At 47.2% G+C, this 19,215-nt stretch overlaps 1 pseudogene; it reads left to right on the top strand.

Annotated features, from left to right (window-relative positions):
- The first annotated feature begins 5,431 nt into the window (after nucleotides 1–5,431).
- On the top strand, nucleotides 5,432–7,307 carry LOC135533121 (musculin-like; annotated as a pseudogene).
- The last annotated feature ends 11,908 nt before the right edge of the window (nucleotides 7,308–19,215 follow it).

Raw genomic sequence — 19,215 nt, 5'->3', positions numbered from 1 at the left:
TCCCCTGAACAAGGCAGTCAACCCGCTGTTCCTAGGCCATCACTGAACATAGAATTTGTTCTTAAAACTGACTTGCCTAGTTAAATAAAATGAAACTTTATTCACAGAAGATTACTGCTAAACATAGACTCAAGATGCTTAGGCGATGTGTCTAACAATTGACATTTTTTGCAGAATTGATCCTAGATCTGTGGTTAAGGTGCAACTTCTGATTGGACTTGAGAAGCGGTTGTTGAGAAACGGTTGTTGAGAAACGGTTGTTGAGAAGCGGTTGTTGAGAAACGGGTTGTTGAGAAACGGTTGTTGAGAAACGGGTTGTTGAGAAACGGGTTGTTGAGAAACGGGTTGTTGAGAAACGGTTGTTGAGAAACGGTTGTTGAGAAACGGGTTGTTGGTTGTTGAGAAACGGTTGTTGAGAAACGGTTGTTGAGAAGCGGTTGTTGAGAAGCGGTTGTTGAGAAACAGGTTGTTGAGAAACGGTTGTTGAGAAACGGTTGTTGAGAAGCGGTTGTTGAGAAACGGTTGTTGAGAAACGGTTGTTGAAAAACGGGTTGTTGAAGCGGTTGTTGGAAGCGGTTGTTGAAAGCGGTTGTTGAGAAAGCGGTTGTTGAGAAACGGTTGTTGAAAAGGTTGCTGAGAAGCGGTTGCTGGCGGTTGTTGAAAGCGGTTGTTGAGAAGCGGTTGTTGAGAAACGGGTTGTTGAGAAACGGTTGTTGAGAAACGGTTGTTGAGAAGCGGTTGTTGAGAAACGGTTGTTGAGAAACGGTTGTTGAAAAACGGGTTGTTGAGAAATGTTTGTTGAGAAGCGGTTGTTGAGAAGCGGTTGTTGAGAAACGGTTGTTGAGAAACGGTTGTTGAGAAACGGTTGCTGAGAAACGGTTGCTGAGAAACGGTTGTTGAGAAACGGTTGTTGAGAAACGGTTGTTGAGAAACGGTTGTTGAGAAACGGGTTGCTGAGAAACGGTTGCACTGCAGATGAAAGAAAGGAAACAAGAATAGGAAGCAGACTAAGACACCAATACAACAACTGTATCCAGAAGGGTACATTAACACCCATAGGGCTCTGGTCTAAAGTAGTGCACTATATAGGGAATAGGGTGCCATAGGGCTCTGGTCTAAAGTAGTGCACTATATAGGGAATAGGGTGCCATAGGGCTCTGGTCTAAAGTAGTGCACTACATAGGGAATAGGGTGCCATAGGGCTCTGGTCTAAAGTAGTGCATTATATAGGGAATAGGGTGCCATAGGGCTCTGGTCTAAAGTAGTGCACTATATAGGGAATAGGGTGTCATAGGGCTCTGGTCTAAAGTAGTGCACTACATAGGGAATAGGGTGCCATAGGGCTCTGGTCTAAAGTAGTGCACTATATAGGGAATAGGGTGCCATAGGGCTCTGGTCTAAAGTAGTGCACTACATAGGGAATAGGGTGCTATAGGGCTCTGGTCTAAAGTAGTGCACTATATAGGGAATAGGGTGCCATAGGGCTCTGGTCAAAAAGTAGTGCACTATATAGGAATAGGGTGCCATAGGGCTCTGGTCTAAAGTAGTGCACTATATAGGGAATAGGGTGCCATAGGGCTCTGGTCTAAAGTAGTGCACTATATAGGGAATAGGGTGCCATAGGGCTCTGGTCTAAAGTAGTGCACTATATAGGGAATAGGGTGCCATAGGGCTCTGGTCTAAAGTAGTGCACTACATAGGGAATAGGGTGTCATAGCGCTCTGGTCTAAAGTAGTGCACTATATAGGGAATAGGGTGCCATAGGGCTCTGATCTAAAGTTGTGCACTTTATAGGGAATAGGGTGCTATAGGGCTCTGGTCTAAAGTAGTGCACTACATAGGGAATAGGGTGCCATAGGGCTCTGGTCTAAAGTAGCACACTATATAGGGAATAGGGTGCATAGGGCTCTGGTCTAAAGTAGTGCACTACATAGGGAATAGGGTGCCAGTGGGCTCTGGTCTAAAGTAGTGCACTATATAGGGAATAGGGTGCCATAGGGATCTGGTCTAAAGTAGTGTACTATATAGGGAATAGGGTGCCATAGGGATCTGGTCTAAAGTAGTGTACTATATAGGGAATAGGGTGCCATAGGGATCTGGTCTAAAGTAGTGCACTATATAGGGAATAGGGTGCCATAGGGCTCTGGTCTAAAGTAGTGCACTACATAGGGAATAGGGTGCCATAGGGCTCTGGTCTAAAGTAGTGCATTATATAGGGAATAGGGTGCCATAGGGCTCTGGTCTAAAGTAGTGCACTATATAGGGAATAGGGTGTCATAGGGCTCTGGTCTAAAGTAGTGCACTACATAGGGAATAGGGTGCCATAGGGCTCTGGTCTAAAGTAGTGCACTATATAGGGAATAGGGTGCCATAGGGCTCTGGTCTAAAGTAGTGCACTACATAGGGAATAGGGTGCCATAGGGCTCTGGTCTAAAGTAGTGCACTATATAGGGAATAGGGTGCCATAGGGCTCTGGTCTAAAGTAGTGCACTATATAGAATAGGGTGCCATGGGGCTCTGGTCTAAAGTAGTGCACTATATAGGGAATAGGGTGCCATAGGTCTCTGGTCTAAAGTAGTGCACTATATAGGGAATAGGGTGGCATAGGGCTCTGGTCTAAAGTAGTGCACTATATAGGGAATAGGGTGCCATAGGGCTCTGGTCTAAAGTAGTGCACTACATAGGGAATAGGGTGCCATAGCGCTCTGGTCTAAAGTAGTGCACTATATAGGGAATAGGGTGCCATAGGGCTCTGATCTAAAGTTGTGCACTTTATAGGGAATAGGGTGCTATAGGGCTCTGGTCTAAAGTAGTGCACTACATAGGGAATAGGGTGCCATAGGGCTCTGGTCTAAAGTAGCACACTATATAGGGAATAGGGTGCATAGGGCTCTGGTCTAAAGTAGTGCACTACATAGGGAATAGGGTGCCAGTGGGCTCTGGTCTAAAGTAGTGCACTATATAGGGAATAGGGTGCCATAGGGATCTGGTCTAAAGTAGTGTACTATATAGGGAATAGGGTGCCATAGGGCTCTGGTCTAAAATAGTGCATTATATAGGGAATAGGGTGCCATAGGGCTCTGGTCTAAAGTTGTGCACTTTATAGGGAATAGGGTGCCATAGGGCCCTGGTCTAAAGTAGTGCACTATATAGGGAATAGGGTGCCATAGGGCTCTGGTCTAAAGTAGTGCACTACATAGGGAATAGGGTGCATAGGGCTCTGGTCTAAAGTAGTGCACTACATAGGGAATATGGTGCCAGTGGGCTCTGGTCTAAAGTAGTGCACTATATAGGGAATAGGGTGCCATAGGGATCTGGTCTAAAGTAGTGTACTATATAGGGAATAGGGTGCCATAGGGATCTGGTCTAAAGTAGTGCAGTATATAGGGAATAGGGTGCCATAGGGCTCTGGTCTAAAGTAGTGCACTATATAGGGAATAGGGTGCCATAGGGCTCTGGTCTAAAGTAGTGCACTACATAGGGAATAGGGTGCCATAGGGTTCTGGTCTAAAGTAGTGCAATACATAGGGAATAGGGTGCCATTTGGGGAATCCCTCGATAAAGCAGCATTTGGTAATTCCTAAGACACCAATGCCTAAGACATCAATGCCTAAGACATCAATGCCTAAGACACCAACACCTAAGACACCAATGCCTAAGACACCAATGCCTAAGACACCAATGCCTAAGACACCAATACCTAAGACACCATTACAACAGCTGAATGCATAGTTAATTAAATGTTAAATTAAAACTATAAAAAATAATGGTGCATTGGGGAATCCACTGATAAAGCACAGGGTTCCCTCCCTAACCCCTAAACCCCTTACCACGCCCTTAGTCATGCCAGTGCTCCAGATGTCATGGGAAAAGCGGACAGCTGTGGCTCGAAGCACGTGGGCCGTGTGTGAAAGGACGCTACATCTGCGGTAACCCAATCTCTCTGTGAAACGCACACAGGATTAGCCTCTTTTGATAAGGTCTTCAGACATTTCTGTTACCAAAGGGGAACAAGATGTGTGGAGGTGGGATCATGGGATGGGCGAGATGCACACCACACCAGGGATTCTCAGGCCTCTCCTCGGGACCACCAGACATTTCACAGTGTTGGTGTAGCTCTGAAATAGCTCACCTGGTTCACCTAGTCAAGGGCTTGATAATTCGTTGACTAGCTGAATCAGGTGTGCAAGATGTGCAATAGTTAAAATACATGTGAGAGCTGGGGATCCCTGAGGAGAGGTTGGAGAACGGCTGGGGAACCCTGAGGAGAGGTTGGAGAACGGCTGGGGAACCCTGAGGAGAGGTTGGAGAACGGCTGGGGAACCCTGAGGAGAGGTTGGAGAACGGCTGGGGGTAACTGAGGAGAGGTTGGAGAACGGCTGGGGGTAACTGAGGAGAGGTTGGAGAACGGCTGGGGGTAACTGAGGAGAGGTTGGAGAACGGCTGGGGGTAACTGAGGAGAGGTTGGAGAACGGCTGGGGGTAACTGAGGAGAGGTTGGAGAACGGCTGGGGGTAACTGAGGAGAGGTTGGAGAACGGCTGGGGATCCCTGAGGAGAGGTTGGAGAACGGCTGGGGATCCCTGAGGAGAGGTTGGAGAACGGCTGGGGGTAACTGAGGAGAGGTTGGAGAACGGCTGGGGATCCCTGAGGAGAGGTTGGAGAACGGCTAGTGTAAAACCATTTCAGAACATTTGGGAAATTCTACCATTACCCTTTTCCCAGATATTGTCCCAGTCATACATTGTTTTATTGATGCCAAATCAGTAGCAAAAGCAGTAACCAGTCCTCCCCAATACCAAAGTACAGTATGCTAGAGGAAAGGTCACTGTGGTTTAGAGAAAGAGAGAGAGAGAAAGAGAGAGAGAGAAACAGAGACAGAGAGAGGGAGTGAGACAGAGAGCGAGACAGAAACAGAGACAGAGACAGAGAGAGAGAGAGAGAGAGAGAGAGAGAGAGAGAGAGAGAGAGAGAGAGAGAGAGAGAGAGAGAGACAGAAACAGAGACAGAGACAGAGACAGAGACAGACAGAGACAGAGACAGAGAGAGAGAGAGAGAGAGAGAGAGAGAGAGAGACAGACAGAAACAGAGGCAGAGACAGGGAGATAGAGAGAGAGAGAGAGAGACAGAGAGAGAGACAGAGAGAGACAGAGAGAGAGAGAGAGAGAGAGAGAGAGAGAGAGAGACAGAGAGAGAGAGAGAGAGAGAGAGAGAGAGAGAGGGAGAGAGAGACAGAGAGAGAGACAGAGAGAGAGAGAGAGAGAGAGAGAGAGAGACAGAGAGAGAGAGAGAGAGAGACAGAGAGAGAGACAGAGAGAGAGAGAGAGACAGAGAGAGAGAGAGAGAGAGAGAGAGAGAGAGAAACACAGGACTCTTAAATTAGCCGGATGAGAGTGCTGGCAGGTTTCATTTTACAAAGACTTGACTCGCTATTCAAGAGAGGTTAAGAGAATACACACTTTATTCTGAACTAAACTTTCGATCTACTGGTAGTCAGACTACATGATAACACTGGCAGCGTTCCTGAACTAGGAATGTCATTTTGACATCTGAGGATGAGATGGATCAACTAAGGACATTTTTCAATCCTTTTTTCCCTTCTAATTTTAGTTAAAGGAGCAGCCTTCACATTCCTGGAGCAGAAGAAGTGGAAACCTCTATTTCAAAACCACCTATGGAACAGACATAGCATCAGAGTAGAGGTGGTTTAATCAGGTATATCCCACCTGTAACTCTGCGGTGACTCGTCTGTCCTGCTACAGAGGTGAAACAGACAGACCATGTCCACCGGCTCAGTAAGCGACGGAGACATTGAGACGCGTCACGAACGGACAGACGCACCATCTGAAAGCTACAAAACCAAACGGAACGTTACACCGAGACGGTACACTTCCACCGAGTACTCAGACGACGCGTTCGTCGGGTACTGACGGCGATTCTGAAGCCCGAACCAAGCGATCGTACAGCACCGCTGACGGAGGGAAACAACTTTTCAAAGGGGGTCGACAAAAGAATGGACGACAGATGCAAAGGAACGCTGCCAACGCCAGAGAGAGGGCGAGGATGAGGGTGCTGAGTAAAGCCTTTTCCAGACTGAAAACCAGCCTGCCGTGGGTACCGGCCGATACCAAACTGTCCAAACTGGACACGCTGCGACTAGCATCTAGCTATATATCACACCTCCGACAGCTACTGCAAGAGAACCACTTCGAGAGCAGCTTTGTACACCCTGTCAACCTGGTAGGAAGCCTTAAATATTAGACAATGTCTCGGTCTGTTCACAGACCTTGTCAACTTGGTTATGAAAGACACAAATGTCTATTATATATATTATATTATATTATATATTTTTTTTTACATTCAAACGTTGGTCTTTTTGCAGACACTCTTATCCAGATCAACTCATTCTATTGCATGTAGAGAAAATTGTGCTGTTTAAAATGTGTAGAAAAATGTGCTGTGTAAAATGTGTAGGAAAATGTGCTGTGTAAAATGTGTAGGAAAATGTGTGCTGTGTAAAATGTGTAGGAAATTGTGCTGTTTAAAATGCGTAGAAAAATGTACTGTGTAAAATGTGTAGAAAAATGTGCTGTGTAAAATGTGTAGGAAAATGTGCTGTTTAAAATGTGTAGGAAAACGCAACAAAAGAATTTCATCCATTGCTTTTTGCGTGAAGGGGTGATGAGAGTTAGACCATTGATGAGTCTACTTTGGGAATGAATTACGTATGCTAAGATACTATAATAGCACCACGATGGTAAATCAAATAGGATTCCTATTCCTCCTGTCTTTTTTTGTTGTTACAATATTTACTAATTAATCCTGTCTATGTATTTAATCGATCTCTCTCTCTCTCTCTCTCTCTCTCTCTCTCTCTCTCTCTCTCCCTGTCTCTCTCTCTCTCCCTGTCTCTCTCTCTCTCTCTCCCTCTCTCTCTCTCTCTCTCTCTCTCTCTCCCTCTCTACAGACTTGGCCATTTGTGGTAGGAAGATCAGAGGACAACAAGGACATGTCTGCAGCCGGACTGTGTGGAGTTATTTCATAGGACATGAGGGACCTCCCTCTCTTCTGGGACTGTCCTGTTCTACCCTGGCTGCTGGCACCCTATTCTTTACATAGTGCACTAAAGTACCGCACTATATTGGAAATAGGATGGATGCCATTTGGAACTAATTTCAAGTATTTGTTTGTCCTTTGTATAAAAATCTCTCTCTCTCTGTCTCTCTCTCTCTGTCTCTCTCTCTCTGTCTCTCTGTCTCTCTCTCTCTCCCTGTCTCTCTCTCTCTCTCTCTCTCTCTCTCTCTCTCTGTCTCTCTCTCTCTCTCTCTCTCTCTCTCTCTCTCTCTCACACAGAGTATTCACTTTGAACTCTATTCCAACTTTACTTGTAATGCAGTAAGGAGAGTCTTTGGGAGCATGTTTATAATTTTTTAATAAATCTGCCGATAAGCATCTAGAATGGCCAGTTTCTTCAAAGCGATGGTGGGGGGGGGGGGGGACACACACTCTTAAGGCAAGACAAGGAGAACATTTCCTTAATGAGGAAGCTCTGTTAGGAGGAGAAAACAGAGATTTTTATATGGTTGTTTGATTGTTATGTGGTGTCTTGTTCTGTTAGTGGTCAAAGCACAGTACCGTAGTGTTTTGTTATTTCAAGCCATGCTGTAAATAGCAACGTACAGTAATGCATTACGCTGGATACTGTTTTGTGTTAAATTTCCATTCGTTAATAATCAGGAACAGGCCTATGTCATACAATTACAGATTGTTGATGTCCAATGCCAGACACCCAAAAGACATAGCAATACCCAATACTCAATACCCAATACCCAAATAACCAATACCCCAATACCCCATACTCTGATACCCAATACCCCAATACCCCAATACCCCATACTCCGATACCCAATACCCAATACCCCATACCCAAATACCCCAATACCCCATACCCAAATACCCCATACCCCAATACCCAATACCCCAATACCCCATACCCAAATACCCAATACCCCAATACCCAATACCCCATACCCCAATACGCAATACCCAATACCCCAATACCCCATACCCAAATACCCAATACCCCATATCCCAATACTCAATACACAATACCCCAATACCCCATACCCAAATACCCAATACCCCATATCCCAATACTCAATACCCAATACCCCAATACCCCATACCCAAATACCCCATACCCCATATCCCAATACTCAATACCCAATACCCCAATACCCCATACCCAAATACCCAATACCCCATATCCCAATACTCAATACCCAATACCCCAATACCCCATACCCAAATACCCCATACCCCAATACCCAATACCCCATTACCCAATACCCAATACCCCAATACCCCAATATCCAATGCACAATACCAAATACCCCAAACCCCAATACTCAATACCCAATATCCAATACCCCAATACCCCAATGCCCAATACCCAATACCCCAATACCCAATACCCAATACCCCAATACCCAATACCCCATTACCCAATACCCAATACCCCAATACCCCAATATCCAATACCCCAATACCAATACCCAATACCCTAATACCCCAATATCCAATACCCAATACCCCAATACCCCAATACCACAATACCCAATACCCCAATATCCAATACCCCAATGCCCAATATCCAATACCCAATATCCAATACCCAGTATCCAATACCCCAATACCCCAAAAGCCAGTACCCCAATACCCATTACCCCAATACCCAATACCCCAATACCCAATTCCCCAATACCCAATAACAAATATCCCATTCCCAATATCCCAATACTCAATATACAGTGTTCAATAGTGATAAACATTAGCTAAATATACAGAGGGTCGGGTTGGGACTTTCCCAGTGTTAGTTTGCCTGTGTGAAAAAGTTATATTTGTTTCTCATAAAAAACATTTTTTTTATTCAGTCACAGAACATCTGTGCATTCAACCGTTCTGTAATCAATTAGATCCTCCCAAAGCCCCTTTAGAAGGGGCCCATATTCACAGGCCGTGACAGAGGGCACTCTCTCAAAGAGTTATCCACATTTACTGTGTCCCAAATGGCACCCTATTCCCTATAGCCTATGCTGCACTTCGTTCAACCAGAGACCATACGGCTCTGATCAAAAGTAGTGCACTTTAAAGGGACAAGCTTTGGAACACAGGCTTTGTGTGATCCACATTGCGTCACAGCTATATACCCATTATGGTCGTCATGGTTATTATATCTGATAGGACCAGCTAGACTCATGAACCCATCTAGCTTCAACTGGGCCCTAGGTTTTCCTTTAATAACGTTTCAACAAGTGTAGTCTTTAACGATGACACACTCGTACACATGGATTTTATGTTGTGGATATGTGGTAGGAGAGTAGGGGCCTATGGGAACACACGTTATGTGATGTGAAATATATTATGAATGTATTGTAATTTAAAAATATATATTTAATTATTAACTGCCTTAATTTTGCTGGACCACAGGAAAAGTAGCTTCTACCTTGGGAGTAGCTAATGGGGATCCTTAATAAGTACAAATACAAACGTCTTTGATGATGTGGTGATGATGGGACAGTATCAGCCCTCCTGAATAGGTCTCAGCCCTCCTGATTAGGTCTCAGCCCTCCTGAATAGGTCTCAGCCCTCCTGATTAGGTCTCAGCCCTCCTGATTACATCTCAGCCCTCCTGATTAGATCTCAGCCCTCCTGATTACATCTCAGCCCTCCTGATTACATCTCAGCCCTCCTGATTAGGTCTCAGCCCTCCTGATTAGGTCTCAGCCCTCCTGATTAGGTCTCAGCCCTCCTGATTAGGTCTCAGCCCTCCTGATTAGGTCTCAGCCCTCCTGATTAGGTCTCAGCCCTCCTGATTACATCTCAGCCCTCCTGATTACATCTCAGCCCACCTGATTAGGTCTCAGCCCTCCTGATTAGGTCTCAGCCCTCCTGATTAGGTCTCAGCCCTCCTGATTACATCTCAGCCCTCCTGATTACATCTCAGCCCACCTGATTAGGTCTCAGCCCTCCTGATTAGGTCTCAGCCCCCCTGATTAGGTCTCAGCCCTCCTGATTAGGTCTCAGCCCTCCTGATTAGGTCTCAGCCCCCCTGATTAGGTCTCAGCCCTCCTGATTAGATCTCAGCCCTCCTGATTAGGTCTCAGCCCTCCTGATTAGATCTCAGCCCTCCTGATTAGGTCTCAGCCCTCCTGATTAGGTCTCAGCCCTCCTGAATAGGTCTCAGCCCTCCTGATTAGGTCTCAGCCCTCCTGATTAGGTCTCAGCCCTCCTGATTAGGTCTCGGCCCTCCTGATTAGGTCTCAGCCCACCTGATTAGGTCTCAGCCCCCCTGATTAGGTCTCAGCCCTCCTGATTAGGTCTCAGCCCTCCTGATTAGGTCTCAGCCCTCCTGATTAGGTCTCAGCCCTCCTGATTAGATCTCAGCCCTCCTGATTAGGTATCAGCCCTCCTGATTAGGTCTCAGCCCTCCTGATTAGATCTCAGCCCTCCTGATTACATCTCAGCCCTCCTGATTAGGTCTCAGCCCTCCTGATTAGGTCTCAGCCCTCCTGATTAGATCTCAGCCCTCCTGATAAGGTCTCAGCCCTCCTGATTAGATCTCAGCCCTCCTGATTAGGTCTCAGCCCTCCTGATTAGGTCTCAGCCCTCCTGATTAGATCTCAGCCCTCCTGATTAGGTCTCAGCCCTCCTGATTAGGTCTCAGCCCTCCTGATTAGGTCTCAGCCCTCCTGATTAGATCTCAGCCCTCCTGATTAGGTCTCAGCCCTCCTGATTAGGTCTCAGCCCTCCTGAATAGGTCTCAGCCCTCCTGAATAGGTCTCAGCCCTCCTGATTAGGTCTCAGCCCTCCTGAATAGGTCTCAGCCCTCCTGAATAGGTCTCAGCCCTCCTGATTAGGTCTCAGCCCTCCTGATTACATCTCAGCCCTCCTGATTAGGTCTCAGCCCTCCTGATTAGGTCTCAGCCCTCCTGATTAGGTCTCAGCCCTCCTGATTACATCTCAGCCCTCCTGATTAGGTCTCAGCCCACCTGATTAGGTCTCAGCCCTCCTGATTAGGTCTCAGCCCTCCTGATTAGGTCTCAGCCCTCCTGATTAGGTCTCAGCCCTCCTGATTAGGTCTCAGCCCTCCTGATTAGGTCTCAGCCCTCCTGATTAGATCTCAGCCCTCCTGATTAGATCTCAGCCCTCCTGATTAGATCTCAGCCTCCTGAATAGGTCTCAGCCCTCCTGAATAGGCCTCAGCCCTCCTGATTAGATCTCAGCCCTCCTGATTAGATCTCAGCCCTCCTGATTAGATCTCAGCCCTCCTGATTAGATCTCAGCCCTCCTGATTAGGTCTCAGCCCTCCTGATTAGATCTCAGCCCTCCTGATTAGATCTCAGCCCTCCTGATTAGATCTCAGCCTCCTGAATAGGTCTCAGCCCTCCTGATTAGGTATCAGCCCTCCTGATTAGGTCTCAGCCTCCTGAATAGGTCTCAGCCCTCCTGATTAGATCTCAGCCCTCCTGATTAGATCTCAGCCCTCCTGATTAGGTCTCAGCCTCCTGAATAGGTCTCAGCCTCCTGATTAGATCTCAGCCCTCCTGATTAGATCTCAGCCCTCCTGATTAGATCTCAGCCCTCCTGAATAGGTCTCAGCCCTCCTGAATAGATCTCAGCCCTCCTGATTAGATCTCAGCCCTCCTGATTAGATCTCAGCCCCCCTGATTAGATCTCAGCCCTCCTGATTAGATCTCAGCCCTCCTGATTAGGTCTCAGCCCTCCTGATTAGATCTCAGCCCTCCTGATTAGATCTCAGCCCTCCTGATTAGATCTCAGCCCTCCTGATTACATCTCAGCCCTCCTGATTAGGTCTCAGCCCTCCTGATTAGGTCTCAGCCCACCTGAATAGGTCTCAGCCCTCCTGATTAGGTCTCAGCCCTCCTGATTAGGTCTCAGCCCTCCTGAATAGGTCTCAGCCCTCCTGATTACATCTCAGCCCTCCTGATTAGGTCTCAGCCCTCCTGATTACATCTCAGCCCTCCTGATTAGGTCTCAGCCCTCCTGATTACATCTCAGCCCTCCTGATTACATCTCAGCCCACCTGATTAGGTCTCAGCCCTCCTGATTAGGTCTCAGCCCTCCTGATTAGGTCTCAGCCCTCCTGATTACATCTCAGCCCTCCTGATTACATCTCAGCCCACCTGATTAGGTCTCAGCCCTCCTGATTAGGTCTCAGCCCCCTGATTAGGTCTCAGCCCTCCTGATTAGGTCTCAGCCCTCCTGATTAGGTCTCAGCCCTCCTGATTAGATCTCAGCCCTCCTGATTAGGTCTCAGCCCTCCTGATTAGATCTCAGCCCTCCTGATTAGGTCTCAGCCCTCCTGATTAGGTCTCAGCCCTCCTGAATAGGTCTCAGCCCTCCTGATTAGGTCTCAGCCCTCCTGATTAGGTCTCAGCCCTCCTGATTAGGTCTCGGCCCTCCTGATTAGGTCTCAGCCCACCTGATTAGGTCTCAGCCCCCCTGATTAGGTCTCAGCCCTCCTGATTAGGTCTCAGCCCTCCTGATTAGGTCTCAGCCCTCCTGATTAGGTCTCAGCCCTCCTGATTAGATCTCAGCCCTCCTGATTAGGTATCAGCCCTCCTGATTAGGTCTCAGCCCTCCTGATTAGATCTCAGCCCTCCTGATTACATCTCAGCCCTCCTGATTAGGTCTCAGCCCTCCTGATTAGGTCTCAGCCCTCCTGATTAGATCTCAGCCCTCCTGATTAGGTCTCAGCCCTCCTGATTAGATCTCAGCCCTCCTGATTAGGTCTCAGCCCTCCTGATTAGGTCTCAGCCCTCCTGATTAGATCTCAGCCCTCCTGATTAGGTCTCAGCCCTCCTGATTAGGTCTCAGCCCTCCTGATTAGGTCTCAGCCCTCCTGATTAGGTCTCAGCCCTCCTGATTAGATCTCAGCCCTCCTGATTAGGTCTCAGCCCTCCTGATTAGGTCTCAGCCCTCCTGAATAGGTCTCAGCCCTCCTGAATAGGTCTCAGCCCTCCTGATTAGGTCTCAGCCCTCCTGAATAGGTCTCAGCCCTCCTGAATAGGTCTCAGCCCTCCTGATTAGGTCTCAGCCCTCCTGATGAGGTCTCAGCCCTCCTGATTACATCTCAGCCCTCCTGATTAGGTCTCAGCCCTCCTGATTAGGTCTCAGCCCTCCTGATTAGGTCTCAGCCCTCCTGATTACATCTCAGCCCTCCTGATTAGGTCTCAGCCCTCCTGATTAGGTCTCAGCCCTCCTGATTAGGTCTCAGCCCTCCTGATTAGGTCTCAGCCCTCCTGATTAGGTCTCAGCCCTCCTGATTAGGTCTCAGCCCTCCTGATTAGGTCTCAGCCCTCCTGATTAGATCTCAGCCCTCCTGATTAGATCTCAGCCCTCCTGATTAGATCTCAGCCTCCTGAATAGGTCTCAGCCCTCCTGAATAGGTCTCAGCCCTCCTGATTAGATCTCAGCCCTCCTGATTAGATCTCAGCCCTCCTGATTAGGTCTCAGCCCTCCTGATTAGATCTCAGCCCTCCTGATTAGATCTCAGCCCTCCTGATTAGATCTCAGCCTCCTGAATAGGTCTCAGCCCTCCTGATTAGGTATCAGCCCTCCTGATTAGGTCTCAGCCTCCTGAATAGGTCTCAGCCCTCCTGATTAGATCTCAGCCCTCCTGATTAGATCTCAGCCTCCTGAATAGGTCTCAGCCCTCCTGAATAGGTCTCAGCCCTCCTGATTAGATCTCAGCCCTCCTGATTAGATCTCAGCCCTCCTGATTAGGTCTCAGCCCTCCTGATTAGATCTCAGCCCTCCTGATTAGATCTCAGCCCTCCTGATTAGATCTCAGCCTCCTGAATAGGTCTCAGCCCTCCTGATTAGGTATCAGCACTCCTGATTAGGTCTCAGCCTCCTGAATAGTTCTCAGCCCTCCTGATTAGATCTCAGCCCTCCTGATTAGATCTCAGCCCTCCTGATTAGGTCTCAGCCTCCTGAATAGGTCTCAGCCTCCTGATTAGATCTCAGCCCTCCTGATTAGATCTCAGCCCTCCTGATTAGATCTCAGCCCTCCTGAATAGGTCTCAGCCCTCCTGAATAGATCTCAGCCCTCCTGATTAGATCTCAGCCTCCTGATTAGATCTCAGCCCCCTGATTAGATCTCAGCCCTCCTGATTAGATCTCAGCCCTCCTGATTAGGTCTCAGCCCTCCTGATTAGATCTCAGCCCTCCTGATTAGATCTCAGCCCTCCTGATTAGATCTCAGCACTCCTGATTACATCTCAGCCCTCCTGATTAGGTCTCAGCCCTCCTGATTAGGTCTCAGCCCACCTGAATAGGTCTCAGCCCTCCTGATTAGGTCTCAGCCCTCCTGATTAGGTCTCAGCCCTCCTGAATAGGTCTCAGCCCTCCTGATTAGGTCTCAGCCCTCCTGAATAGGTCTCAGCCCTCCTGATTACATCTCAGCCCTCCTGATTAGGTCTCAGCCCTCCTGATTAGGTCTCAGCCCTCCTGATTAGGTCTCAGCCCACCTGAATAGGTCTCAGCCCTCCTGATTAGGTCTCAGCCCTCCTGAATAGGTCTCAGCCCTCCTGATTAGATCTCAGCCCTCCTGATTAGGTCTCAGCCCTCCTGAATAGGTCTCAGCCCTCCTGATTAGATCTCAGCCCTCCTGATTAGGTCTCAGCCCTCCTGATTAGGTCTCAGCCTCCTGATTAGGTCTCAGCCTCCTGAATAGTTCTCAGCCCTCCTGATTAGATCTCAGCCCTCCTGATTAGATCTCAGCCCTCCTGATTAGGTCTCAGCCTCCTGAATAGGTCTCAGCCTCCTGATTAGATCTCAGCCCTCCTGATTAGATCTCAGCCCTCCTGATTAGATCTCAGCCCTCCTGAATAGGTCTCAGCCCTCCTGAATAGATCTCAGCCCTCCTGATTAGATCTCAGCCCTCCTGATTAGATCTCAGCCCACCTGATTAGATCTCAGCCCTCCTGATTAGATCTCAGCCCACCTGATTAGGTCTCAGCACTCCTGATAAGTTCTCAGCCCTCCTGATTAGATCTCAGCCCTCCTGATTAGATCTCAGCCCTCCTGATTACATCTCAGCCCTCCTGATTAGGTCTCAGCCCTCCTGATTAGGTCTCAGCCCACCTGAATAGGTCTCAGCCCTCCTGATTAGGTCTCAGCCCTCCTGATTAGGTCTCAGCCCTCCTGAATAGGTCTCAGCCCTCCTGATTAGGTCTCAGCCCTCCTGAATAGGTCTCAGCCCTCCTGATTACATCTCAGCCCTCCTGATTAGGTCTCAGCCCTCCTGATTAGGTCTCAGCCCTCCTGATTAGGTCTCAGCCCACCTGAATAGGTCTCAGCCCTCCTGATTAGGTCTCAGCCCTCCTGAATAGGTCTCAGCCCTCCTGATTAGATCTCAGCCCTCCTGATTAGGTCTCAGCCCTCCTGAATAGGTCTCAGCCCTCCTGATTAGATCTCAGCCCTCCTGATTAGGTCTCAGCCCTCCTGATTAGGTCTCAGCCCTCCTGATTAGGTCTCAGCCCTCCTGAATAGGTCTCAGCCCTCCTCATTAGATCTCAGCCCTCCTGAATAGGTCTCAGCCCTCCTGATTAGGTCTCAGCCCTCCTGATTAGGTCTCAGCCCTCCTGATTAGGTCTCAGCCCTCCTGATTAGATCTCACCCCTCCTGATTAGGTCTCAGCCCTCCTGATTAGATCTCAGCCCTCCTGATTAGGTCTCAGCCCACCTGAATAGGTCTCAGCCCACCTGATTAGGTCTCAGCCCACCTGATTAGATCTCAGCCCTCCTGATTAGATCTCAGCCCTCCTGAATAGGTCTCAGCCCTCCTGATTAGATCTCACCCCCCCATGAGGTCAATGCTACCCTCTCCGGATGGTATGTTAGTTAGGCTATCCCACTGTCAGTCCCAGTGCAGCCACAACACACCACTTCAACAAACTCTTTTAATAACCTTAGTCAGTGTTCCGGGCCTAAATTAAATTCACCGAAGGTAAAATGACTGCACCCAGACATGTCAAGGATCTCTTGATCTACCAGCAGTTTCTTTTTGGTATAATCCCCAAACTATAGGTGTTGGAGGCCATGTTGGGACACACACACACACACTAATAATCAGAACGTGCAGACAGAGGAGAGGAAGATGGGAGAAACTTTTCATCAAGGTCCTGGAGGGTTGCAGCTGTTTGGTGGTTGGTGAGTTTCTCAGGGCTGTGAAGTCGTCTAATGGGACACATGAGGCACTCTGATGGGCCAGGCCAGCTGATGAGCCAGCCTCTCACATTCACCCACTGGTTCTTCCTCACACCAACAACGGGATTTACATTCATTTATGTCTCAGATGTTCTTTTCCATAATGCCTGAAATAGCTAGATGCAAGTATCTGGGAGGTACTATAGAAGGACCTGCCAGAACTATAGAAGGACCTGCCATTACTATATAATGACCTGCCAGTACTATAGAATGACCTGCCAGTACTATATAATGACATTACAGTACTATAGAAGGACCTGCGAGTACTATAGAAGGACCTGCCAGTACTATATAATGAAATTATAGTATTACAGAAGGACCTGCCAGTACTACCTAATGGCATGACAGTACTATAGAAGGATCTACCAGTACTATAGAAGGACCTGGGAGTTCTATAGAAGAACATGCCAGTACAATAGAAGAACCAGCCATTAATAAAGAACAACCAGCATGTACTACGGAAGGTGCTTTCAGTACTATATAATGACAATGACCTGCCAGAACTATAGAAGGACCTGCCAGAACTATAGAATAACCTGCCAGTACAATATAATAATCTGCCAGTACTATGGAAGACACCTGCCAGTACTATAGAATGACCTGCCAGTATTACAGAAGGACCTGCCAGTACTACCTAATGACATGACAGTACTATAGAAGGATCTACCAGTACTATAGAAGGACCTGGGAGTTCTATAGAAGAACATGCCAGTACAATAGAAGAACCAGCCATTAATAAAGAACAACCTGCATGTACTATGGAAGGTGCTTTCAGTACTATATAATGACCTGCCAGTACTATAGAAGGACCTGCCAGTACTATAGAAGGACCTGCCAGTACTATAGAAGGACCTGCCAGTACTGTAGAAGGACCTGCCAGTACTATAGAAGGACCTGCCAGTACTATAGAAGGCCCTGCCAGTACTATAGAAGGACCTGCCAGTACTATAGAAGGACCTGCCAGTACTATATAATGACCTGCCAGAACTATAGAAGGACCTGCCAGTACTATAGAAGGACCTGCCAGTACTATAGAAGGACCTGCCAGTACTATATAATGACCTGCCAGTACTATAGAAGGACCTGCCAGTACTATAGAAGGACCTGCCTGTAATCACACTACTGTTTTAGAGGTAACTACTACACATTTACCCTGAATGTCCATGAAAGCTGCATTTTGTCTTTAATCAAAAGACTGTTAAAGTCATGTGCTCGTCTTGTCTTTGGCATATTTAACATCCACACAGATGTGCTGTTACTCAATGAAAAACAGGTGAGATGTACGTGTGTGATTATCATGGAGGAAGATGCATTGAAGACGGCTTGGCGTTGATCAACAGACAGTGGCAGAGCAGTAGAGACGTCCCTATGGGCTCTGTTTCACAAGTAGTATACTATAAATTGGAATAGGGTGCTATTTGGGATGAGTAAAAAGTGGTTGCCTCCCAAATGGGGTCCCCTTTACCTTATATAAGTACACAGGTTTTTTTTGTCAAAAGCAGTGCACTCTATAGGGAATTTAGGGTGCCATTTAGTACACATCCATTATCTGGCACTTGACCGTTATTACAAAGCCAACCACCGGAAACACTGTATTTTCTTTTTGACAACTCTGGTTTTGAAACGTCACCATGAAACATACGAAAAAAGGCTCATCCAATTGCTTTAACTTGCCCGACCATGGCTATCCACGTGTGACTGTTATTTGGCCAAAGATAAGAATACTTAATTAACCTGTTGATGCTCTGGGGGCGCTATTTCATTTTTGGATGAAAAACGTTCCCGTTTTAAACAAGATATTTTGTCACAAAAAGATGCTCGACTATGCATATAATTGATAGCTTTCGAAAGAAAACACTCTGACGTGTCCAGAACTACCAAGATATTTTCTGTGCGTGCCCTAGAACGTGAGCTTCAGGCAAAACCAACATGAGACGGCATCCAGGAAATGAGCAGGATTTTTGAGGCTCTGTTTTCCATTGTCTCCTTATATGGCTGTGAATGCGAGAGGAATGAGCCTGCCCTTTCTGTCGTTTCCCCAAGGTGTCTGCAGCATTGTGACGTATTTGTAGGCAGATCATTGGAAGATTGACCATAAGAGACCACATTTACCAGGTGTCCGCCGGTGTCCTGCGCCGAAATTGGTGCGCAAAAGACAGCTGCCAGTATTTTTCCATGGGATACAGAGAGGAAAGCAAGCTTCCACGAACTGCATATCAATGAAGAGATATGTGAAAAAACACCTTGAGGATTGATTCCAAACAACGTTTGCCATGTTTCGGTCGATATTATGTAGTTAATCCGGAAAAAGTTTTACGTTGTAGGTGACTGAATTTTCGGTTCGTTTCGGTAGCCAGACGCAATGTAGAAAACGGAACGATTTCTCCTACACACAGACGCTTTCAGAAAAAACTGCGCATTTGGTATGTAACTGAGAGTCTCCTCATTGAAAACATCAGAAGCTCTTCAAAGGTAAATGATTTTATTTATTTGGTTATCTGGTTTTGTGAAAATGTTGCGTGCTAAATGCTACTCAAAATGCTATGCTAGCTTTGCATACTCTTACACAAATTAGTCAATTTCTATGGTTCAAAAGCATATTTTGAAAATCTGAGATGACAGTGTTGTTAAGAAAAGGCTAAGCTTGAGAGCAGACGGATTATTTTCATTTTATTTGCGATTTTCAGAAATCGTTAACGTTGCGTTATGCTAATGAGCCTGAGGCTTTAGTCACGATCCCGGATCCGGGATGGGGAGTTCCAAGAGGTTTTAAACAGCAGTACAGTATTTAGAAACTTAAAGAGATTCTTTGGTACTTTTGTTTACTTGTTAGATAGTAGTTCTGGAAGTACCGCCCACGACCCCAACAGTGGTCCCCAGAGATTGTGTACTATGTCACAAATGTGCAGATACGTGCACCAC

This window comes from Oncorhynchus masou, unplaced genomic scaffold (genome assembly GCF_036934945.1).
Source record: "Oncorhynchus masou masou isolate Uvic2021 unplaced genomic scaffold, UVic_Omas_1.1 unplaced_scaffold_2231, whole genome shotgun sequence".
Classification (NCBI taxonomy): Eukaryota; Metazoa; Chordata; class Actinopteri; order Salmoniformes; family Salmonidae; genus Oncorhynchus; species Oncorhynchus masou.
Note: the sequence above shows the minus strand (reverse complement) of the source record. Positions and strands in the feature narration are given on the sequence as shown.